Source organism: Cibotium barometz, chromosome 64, assembly GCF_041138505.1.
Source record: "Cibotium barometz isolate CiBa-2024 chromosome 64, ASM4113850v1, whole genome shotgun sequence".
Classification (NCBI taxonomy): domain Eukaryota; kingdom Viridiplantae; phylum Streptophyta; class Polypodiopsida; order Cyatheales; family Cibotiaceae; genus Cibotium; species Cibotium barometz.
Window position 1 is genome coordinate 2,364,417 of NC_141109.1, and position 10,401 is coordinate 2,374,817.

Below are 10,401 nucleotides of genomic sequence, written 5' to 3' on the forward strand. Positions count from 1 at the left end.
TTTTGCAGTCATTTTGCTCATGGGGTCAGTACCAAGCGATGCGAGCCTCATTGGGGCAAGCACCATTTTGCTTAGTAATATCCCTCTTGCGGTCACTTTGCTCCGGTCACTTTGCTCATGGGGTCAGTACCAAGCAATAGGAGGCTCGTGGGTATCATACTGGCCCCATATCACTTGGTACTGATTTCCCTTGGGACACGTTGCTATCATGAGGTTAGTACCAAGTGACAAGAGTCTCGTTGGCATCTTGCAGGCACCATATTGCTTGGTACTGACCATCTTTTATGGTCATTTTTCTCACAGGGTCATTATGAAGTGACATGAGTCTTGTTGGCATCCTTCAAGCCCCATTTTTCTTGGTGCTAACCCCTTGCGATCATTTTGCTCACGGGGTCAGTACGATAGGAGGTTCATTAGCATCCTGTTGGCCCCATGTCGCTTGGTTTTAATGACCTTTTGAGGTCTTTTTTCTAATGTGGCCAGTACCAAGCGATATAAGGCTTGTGACATCCTGCAAGACCCATTTTGCTTGGTACTAACCCCTTGCATCATTTTGCTCATGGGGTTAGTACCAAGCAATAAGAGGCGTTGGCATCTTGCTTGCCCCATATCACTTAGTTACTGACTCCCCTTTCGGTAATGTTGCTCATAGACTATATAATAAGGTCTTGTTATTAGTCGGGGTCAGTACCATAGGATTATCTGTGATGAGCGGGCATCCCACTTGTCCGTTATTATCGCTTGGTATTGACTCCAAACATTTTTTTAGTTGTCATCTTACTGAGTTTATTTACTAGATGGTGCGTAGTACCAAGAAAATTGCTCGAAGGGTAGATAAAAGTGAAAGGCCTACCGAGTCGCTTCGGCGGAGAAGATATTAAGAACACATGACAGTTTTGCAAGAAATTTGACAGATTGAGCAACATATACAACCTACAATAGCTAGACTACCATTTTAGAGGCTTGTGCTGCATGAAATTTGTGAACACTACTACAATATTGGCATGTGATGATGGCATGGCAAGCATTTACAGTTTTTTGTCTGTAGGAAATTACTAAAGATTGGCTCATAGAGTTTTTTGAAGATGCATATTTCCTTGCTACCCATGCCCATAGGCTTACAATAATGCCTAGAGATTTTGATACACTGTGTCGATTGAGATATAGATATGACCGTTTATTAGCACCTATTTCTATTAGCGATTGTCGCATGTTGGAGATCTTGGCGGTCCCGCCCCTCCATCCTCATGCGAGGCCAGTTGAGAACACCCATGCTAGTCATGATAGGGACACCCACTCTTGGACTCAGAGAAGAGTAGAAGCATAAGACCAGCAACAACAAGATTCCACACAGCCAGAACCTCACGCACAACCAGAACCGGAGGCACAACTAAAGGTTGCTGCCACATAGTCACAAACATCCGGTTCTGCCAGTCATGGGGTGATAATTTTTCTGATGATCTAGCAGATGATGATGTATGGCAAGAATCCAATAGGATTCATAGAGCAATTAATGTCATACTAGAAGCAAAAAATATTAGAGAATTAAGGGAGTTGGAGAATATTGCACCCGTCAATATGGCATTTACAATTCGGGGAAGAAAATGGGGGGAGGTCTTTCAGGAATGACTTGATTGAAGCTTTGGTGCAGAAATTAAAAATAAAGCATGCTATGTCAACTCCCTATTATCCCCAATGTAATGGTTTAGTAGAAAAAACTAATGGACTGCTTTGTGGATCTTTGTCTAAGCTAGTGGATACTATGAAGAGAAAGTGGGATGTGCATTTGCCAGAGATCCAAAAATCTTCAACCCTTCAATGACATAAGGGTAGATGTCACGACTCACCATCAATTGTCTTCTTAGGCTAAGTCTTCTATTGATTATAAAATTGAAGACTTTTTGACTTTAAATGTGTGATGAGATAATAGCCAAGTCTAAGTGGCATGTAGGTGGAGATCCCACTTACACATGGCGGAATTCTCCTCTTCCATATGTAGGCATTCTAGAAGAATATTTCCCAATTATGCACCTACACACACTCCTCCACATGCCTTCCACACTCCCCAACTTGTAGCCTTATGGTGAATACTACATTAATAATACAATTAAAATCCATGTGAGCATGAAGGCCCACTTTTATTTTCCACACACCATACCAAAGTATTTATCAAGCATACTTGTGGCATTTACAATGTGTGCACCCTAAATCAAGTAAAACCATTATATTTGAAGATAGAATGCTGTTATCAGGGTAGCTGCCAAGCCGTCGCATCACCACGCTGTTATTCCATTGTGGGCGCCACAATCTTCTTGGAAAAGCTTCCACCTTATTACCATTGAGAAACCATATGCACAAAATTAAAATGAAAGATATCATTTTTTCATGTCACATCTTTCCCCCCCCCCAACAAATCCTCCATGCTTGTCTTGGGGATCTGCTGACCATGGTGCTCGAGGGTAAAATATCTTTAGCCGGTACTCATTGGCACATCCGGGAACCTCCTGGCCACTTGCATCCTCTAGAAGATAGGTGTTATTTTTGAACTTTTGCTTTATCCTGAGAAGGGGCCTTCCCAGCGTCAAAGAAGCTAGCCATTTCTCCACACGGCCATCATACCTGACTAAGCTTCCTTGCTTGAGTTCTGGCTTCTTCTTCTTCTTCGTGAGAGTGTCATTCCTTGCCTTGCACCGTTGTTGTGTAGCCTCCGAATTTTTAAGTGCCTAAAGTCACCTCTCATCCAAGGTCTCCAATTGTACTAGGCGTTGGGCATGTGTTTCTTCTTCATTATTCAAGCGTGCAAAAGATATGCGAAGGCTTGTAATTTCCAATTCTATTGGCAAAATAGCCTCCATTCCATAAACTAATTGAAAAGGTGTGAAACCAAGAGAGAGTTTGTGAGGTAACAATGGAAGAAAGGGTGATTCTCCACCTATAAAAGGAGCCCTCCTCTCCCTTTCAAATCAAGGAATGAGCCTCCTCAATTGAGCATTTTGTGTCATTGCCATTCTCTTATCTTCAAACCCTTATTCAAACTCTCTTTACATGCGAATGTCTCATTTAGCATTAGCGCCTCATGCTCAGCCCAATTTTGGACCTCTTTGATGATTCATGAATAAGTGGGATAAGGAGTTATTATCTTGGCGGGCCTGTGACTTCTCAAGGTAGCCCTTGCCTTATTGCCGCCCTCCTTTGGAGGTACCAATGGTTTTAGCGGTAATGAGCATGTGGAAAGACTTTGGGAACCATAGGTAAATCTTTACGATTGTCTGCTGAGCAATGTTAACCCTTACCCTCTCGCTTGAATCATGAAGGAGATGAGAGGCAAGAGGCTATGTGAAAATTGAGGTTTCATGCAAAGAGAGGGAAGTGCAGTTTTTATGGTCCAATATCCAAATTTCAACCGGTAATTACTCATCACGCGGGTATTGGTTTCTAAAATTGATCATATGGCTAGAAAGCTCTTTATATTCTCTTTCCACTCATATAACTAATTTCTTAATCCTTTACTTCATTGATGATCAAAATTTCTCCCAAAGTTGCTAACTTTTAGGCGAATTTTGGTAGTTTTATAAGTCTTGTAGTAAAATGCTCATAACTTTTTGCTCAGTTGCCCATTTTTGAAAGTTTTTATATAGGCGCGAAGCTCTCTTCAATCTCTATGCACCTATGTAATCCTCTTTTACATAGTCTATATGGATTTAAAACTGTAATTCTCTGTGTATCTCTATTTTTATAGACTTTTAACCATTCTTTCTTCTTAATAATGATTAATTCCTCCTAATCTCTTATCAAAAATCAAATCCCATGTGTCTTATCCTCTTGTAAGTGATTGATATATTCTTTTGCTTTTATATGTTCCGTCCAAATCACCTAATTCGAACGGATGAACCTTACCAACATTCCCCGTATGTTTTCGTTCACATAATCCTGAGTCGGAAGATTTTCTTCCACAACAAAGAATTGCCCTTTTGTTTGGAGCTGCGAGACTGGTAGAAATTCTTGCTTCTCCGGAGCCTTTCATCTTTCCTTCCATGAATTATGATCTCACCTTTGATGTGTATATCTTTATCTTAACCTAGGGAGAGAGAGGGAGGTGAGGAGGCTGGCTGTGAGGTTTCATACAAGTGTGTTTTGATTCTAAGAAGTGACCAAAGTCAAAACCCCAGCTTTGTGTCGTCACAATAGTTCCAAGGAACCCAAATTTAGTCCAATCTGTGCCGTTACCACCACCAGTGCTAGGACCAAAACCTCCGCATCCGAGGGTTACCCCTATAAACCAGATGGGTTGTGAGTCACATAGTGCGTGTGGGGATTATGAAGAGGATATAGACCACTGTTCCATATGGGATTGATACGTTTGAAATGACTCCCCAGTATTACATGGAGGATCATTTCGGGCAAGTCAAGCCTGTATATCAAGCAGTTGCTATCACCACAAGAGGGCAAAACCTTAATACCTTTGTCCCAAGAGACCACATGTTCAATGCTATGATTGAGTGCAACACTTAAGGGGTTTGGTGGAAGAAACACAAAGAGTGCCAGTAAAACATGATAGGTGTTATGCACTTGACTTTTGATGGCAAGAAAGTGGTAAACTCCCTTGACACTAAAAGTAGCCAATGTTGAAAATACAAGTGAATAGGGTGTGTGTGGGAACAAGCTCTTGGATAGAGGCTGTAAAAGAGGAGATGTAATTGTGAAAGAACCTGTGAAAAGGTGAGAAGAATCTACTGGGAGAGAATAATGGGTAGCATGAGGGAATTTAGGAGTGTGGAGTTATTCTGGGAGATAATCAGGGAAAAGAGAAGAGGTGGAGAGAATCAGGCAAAAGGTGGAGATATTCTGGGAGTGAATCATGGAGAAATCAATGGGATGTTAATCTATCTGCTAATTATTCACTAATTACGTCTTAATCATTTCTTAATCACTTTGTTAATCATGTTGATTCTAGTGTATCATCCACCCTAGCTCATCATTATGCTCAAATTTCAACATGGTATCAGAGCCATGCCTAGAATCAACCAGATTTATGAGCCCATTAGTCAATTAATGAGGATTAGTAAGATAATTAGCAAAAAATCAATTTTTTAGTGAGTTCTTCATCTTCCCCTTCACCCCCAGCCAGTGGAGGAGCTCCCTCTCCTTGCACACATAAAATTAGGCCAAACCCTTCTAGGACATGATAGCCATCTCAGTGCTCTTCAAGCTCATCAAAAAAGAAGTGCAAACCGTCAACGGAGTTGGGAGAAATCGCTGTTTTAGCAGGCTACGTTTTTCTGCAGCAAATCACTAATTCCCACTTCATCAAATCAAATTGCTCTAATTCCTCTTAGCCCCGGGGGTTTTCAAGCATGCTCTACAAGCTGGTGAAGACAGAATTCAGTTTCATCAAGTCTACAGTGAGATCCAAGCTCCTCATCAAATCTGCAGGTGACTTTGGTAAAACAGAGATTAAGCTTTCATTATTTGGTCAAATCTTGTGTTTCTTGGCTTAATCTTCTACTAGACTCATTGCTATTGATGCCTTTGAAAGCATTTGAGCTCATTTGAAGTGGAAGGCACCAGATCTGAGCTCCCCGCATACTCTGTTTTCTGCACACAAACCAGAGCATTAATTTGCTAATCAGTGATTAATCAGTGCTAATCACTGTACTTTGGTGCAATTGAGGGTTCAAATTAACCATTAGGTATCTGATACAGATCCCTATAACTTCAGATTTCAAATCGGAGTTGGTTTGATACTCCAACCATCCCGTACAAATTGGTTACTCTCAATTTAGTGTAATTTCTGGTAAAATTGTGCTGATAAAATTGTGAAAATCATCATTTTGCATTCAACCCTTGGTTAATGCCTGTAAATCTCACTCAAATACAAGATTATTCACAGCCAGAGTTGCATTTGGAATGTGCATGAGAATGAATGCTATACGCATTATGTATTGGGCACATTTTATCAGTGTAAAAATGGGAACAGACACTGCCCTTGTCCAGATTAAGGCAAGAGGTAAGACCTCCCGCATAAATTTGGGTTTGCATTGCATAATGATACAAAATAAACATAAAAAGCCCAAAGGAATTGTCAGCAAAACATTGAAACATGTTGCTCACATGGAGCAAAATGACCTGACGGACGAGCTCATGGCCCCAGCCATGAAAGAAGAAGAATATCTCTTCCCAAGAAGAGGATCCACACCGAGAAGAAGACCTGAAGGAAGACATGGACACGAGAAGAGAAGCTGCCACAAGAAGAGAAGCTGCCCCAAGAAGACTGAAAGAAGAGACGGACGCGTGGAGAGAAGCTGCCACGACAAGAAGACTGAAGACAAGAGAAGATGTGAGGCTCCAAAGAGTGAGGAGCCATGTGAAAATCTCTGAGAGAGAGAGAGAGAGAGAGAGACCCCACAACCCAATGTAACCTGCCCCAATAAAGTAAAACCACCTCTGAGCCACCGCCGATGATGTAGGCCATGTGGTAGATGTATGTGTGAGCACTTTAGTCAAGGTCGCGGGCACTTATAGTAGCCTTGGACACATAGAGAGAGAGAGTGTCAAGGACTATGGAGTTTAGGGACTTGAGGCACTGGTCGTCGCGGACTATCAAGTAAGAAAGAAACTTGATACAAGGTCCAGGTGTGCTGAGATAACTTGAGGGGAGGAGTAGACACTGGTCGCGGACTACCAAGTAATGGGTGGCAAACTTGGTATAGGGTCTAGGTGTACTAGGAGTATTCACTTGAGGGGAGGTGTTGAAAATACAAGTGAATAGGGTGTGTGTGGGAACAAGCTCTTGGATAGAGGCTGTAAAAGAGGAGATGTAATTGTGAAAGAACCTGTGAAAAGGTGAGAAGAATCTACTGGGAGAGAATAATGGGTAGCATGAGGGAATTTAGGAGTGTGGAGTTATTCTGGGAGATAATCAGGGAAAAGAGAAGAGGTGGAGAGAATCAGGCAAAAGGTGGAGATATTCTGGGAGTGAATCATGGAGAAATCAATGGGATTTGATGCTTGATGTAAACTCTATAAATTGAGGCATAGCCCTAATGAGAATTTGCTGGTTTTTGAGTATCCATGCCTACATTAATCTATTTGCTAATTATTCACTAATTACGTCTTAATCATTTCTTAATCACTTTGTTAATCATGTTGATTCTAGTGTATGATCCACCCTAGCTCATCATTATGCTCAAATTTCAACAACCAAGACTCTGGCCAATGCGACTTTGAGTCTCAATCTCAAGAAGAAACTGACTCTGAGCCTAATAGGGGGTATGAATTGAATATTCACCCAAGTGTGGAATGATGAAAAACAGGTAGAGGGAGAGGAGACACACACACAGGAGCCAACCCTAATGTATATTGCAAACCCTAACCATAGAGGGAAGCCATCTTCCTTCTCTCACAATGCATAAATCCATTATCCATAATACACAACTCACACTATGTGTTCTGTCCACACACAGCTAACCCTAGCTAATGTCCACACACTATGACCAGCTGGACGCGGTCATTTATGTCTCATACATGTTCCTACCTAACATGCCAGCACATAGCATAGCTGGCACATGCTGACATCGAGCTTGAATCTCAATAGCCCCTCTCAATCTCATGATGTACTGCCATAGATGAAGATGTAGATGAGCTTGGGCTATCAAAGCTCTCAACACTCCCCCTCAAGCTCATCCCACGTACTCCCAACATAGTATGGAAGTACTCAAACTTCTCCCTGCTAAGTGGCTTTGTAAAGATGTCGGCCACCCGCCGAGTCTTCACATACTGCAAATCCACTGTACCATATCCAGCACTTTCTCTCTGACAAAGTGATAGTGGACCTCTATGTGTTTGGTCCACACATGACAAACTGGATTCTTGGCCAACTGTATGTTGCTCATGTTGTCACAATGAATGACAACCTTGCCGTCAATAGGCTCCCCAAATCAGCCAAGAGATTCTTTAACCATATTCCTTCACATGTAGCAATGGCTGCACCCCTGTATTCAGCCTGTGTACTAGATGAAGCAACAATAGGTTGCTTCTTGCTACTCCAACTCACCCACTGCACTTCCAAATGTAAAGGAATAACCACTAGTAGACGTCCTGTCATACAAGCTACCTGCCCAATCTTATAGCCATGTATATCCAAGCCTTTACCATGCTCATAAAAGAAGACCATAATGTGCAGTGGTATTTACATATCGCAAAATGCATCTCACTGCATCCAAATGAGGGTTTATGGGGCTTTATATAAATTGGCTTACTAGCCCCACAGCATAACTGAGATCCGAGCATGTGATAGTCATGTAAATAAGGCTTACAACCATCTTTCTATAAATAGATGGATCATCCAACTCTTCACCAAAATCAGCCCGTAGCTTTACATTCTGCTCCAAAGGTGTACTCATTGGCAATTCTGCTCCAAAGGTGTCGTCATTGGCTTACACCCTGTCATCCCATACTTTGCCAACATATCCAATGCATATTGGCGTTGCACTAACCATGTACCTGTATGGTCTTTGATCACTTCAATCCTAAGAAAATATCTCAATTCACCCAAGTCTTTCATGTCAAACTGCCCACTCAATGACATGCATAACATCTATAGCATGATCTCCTGTGTGACAATCAAGTCATCCACATAGATGACAAGTAAGACAATCCCATGATCTATTTTCTTCACATAGAGTGAAGAATCTGCTGTAGAAACGTGAAATCCAAGGGAGATAAGATATCGGCTCATCTTATCACTCCAAGCACGAGGTGCTTGCTTCAAACCATATAATGCTTTCTTTAATCTGCATACATGAGTGGGATACCTTGGGTGTACATATGTAAGATTCCTCCCCAGCCTCTCAGGATGTCCAATATCTTCCCCTGAGTCAAATCCCTCTTTAGAAATATAAAAGATCTTGTTTCTACCAGTTTTGGCCTAGAGAGAGAAAATCTTCTAGAGAGTGGTAATTCAGTTTTTAAATATTTTTGGATGAAAAAATATCTCTTCTTATTAAAATAAGTTCCCCTGAAACAGAAGTTCAAAAAGATTTTCAGAAGGTGCATTAGAAATCAAGTATAATTTGTTCAAGAGGCCTTATCCTGAGGGTCAAGATTTTTTGAAATTTTAAATTAAGGTTCCTATGGGCCAATAAGATTCATCCAAATGTGTGGAGGAGATAAATGGAAGAAATAAATAAAATCCCCCAAAAATGAGTAAATACTCACATAAGATGAAGAGTTGACTAAGAACAAGGTTATTAGTTAAAAAAGAGATATTTAGTAGAAATGATGCATTTTTGACACCTCAGTATGGGGGAATTTCCCTCATGAAGGAGGCACCTATTTCACATGTGTGGGAGAGTTTTAAACTCCCAAATAATGAGATATTTTTATCTCTCCTCTCTCCTATTTCAACTAGATCCAAAAAGTGGACTAAACTGACCCAAAAATGGTCAAAAATTGACCAAACTGATCTGGAAAATTCTAGAATCAGTTTGCTTGGTTAGAGGCTCACTTTTTCCTATAAATAGAAGCCTTCTCCTTTGTTGAAGCTTAATAGTGTTTTTGCACTGTTACCCTGCTTCTCCCAAGAGCCAAAAACTGTGAATTTACTCATAATTCATTAGTTTTTGACCTTCCCTCTTCTAAAGATTGGTGGCCACTCTTGTTTCAAACAAGAGTAGATCCCTCAAACCATCAAGCCAAAGGAAAGCTCTCAAATTCCTTTTTGTAAGCTGGAGATTCTTCTCTTCTCTATTCATTTTATGGTTTTTTATTATTTTTGTCTTCTCTAAAATGAATATGATGTTATGCCTCATTGAAAAAAGGCATTCCCCTCTCTTCTTTAGTAAATCCAACCCTTCTTTAACCTAAATGAATGATTAATGGATAAAATCAAGTTTTTCATAATGTTTCTCTTAAATAAGTAGAAAATGTTTACATTAGAATGATTTAAATGAGTAGAAAATGTTTACATTAGAATGATTTAAATACTCTTGGTGAAATTCTAATTAATTTTAGAGAGTTAAAATTTGAAAAAATGGTCAGCCATACAAAGGAGGTTATGGTAAAATTTTCTAAAATTATGTAAAATAAGTTTTACTTTTTTTTAATTCAAAAAGAGTAATTCTCATCGTATATGTATTCTTAAAGTGTTATTTTTCATCCTAGGTATAGAAAAATACATACTAAAAATATTTTATTACAAAAGTATTACTTTCTTTAGAATTAAATTCTATGCATAGAAGGAAGCATATTGAAATTGTTAATTTGATTATAAAAGTGTTATATTCATCATAAACGATTTTATGCATAAATGGATGCATAAAAGAAATATTTTATATTAAAAGAGTGATTTTTGTCATAAATGATTGTATGCATAAATACATGCATAAAAGATAATTTTTATAT